Genomic DNA, 318 nt, shown 5'->3' with positions numbered 1-318 from the left:
GCACATGCCCCACCCCCCGACTAAGGCGGCAGCATTTGCCCATGCAGACATTACAAATAACCTGGTCTAAGCGATGGGAAATTGGTCCAAACCCGTAACCCTACAAAAGTTTGGTGCACACAGACCAGCCTAAAACCGCGGCGCCTGGTCTAAAACAGATGCACACCAGCAGCTCGCGATCTGCGGCACGCGTACGACCAGCGGTCACCGGTTGGTGTTAATAAACTTGTTATAAATGAATTACGTGACGACAATTCGCCGGGGGTGCTGCAGGTCGAACTGGAAAATGCGGTGGTGGCACTGCAGCTGCATGGCGTT

Source organism: Alligator sinensis, unplaced genomic scaffold, assembly GCF_000455745.1.
Source record: "Alligator sinensis unplaced genomic scaffold, ASM45574v1 scaffold1371_1, whole genome shotgun sequence".
Taxonomy (NCBI): Eukaryota; Metazoa; Chordata; order Crocodylia; family Alligatoridae; genus Alligator; species Alligator sinensis.
Note: the sequence above shows the minus strand (reverse complement) of the source record.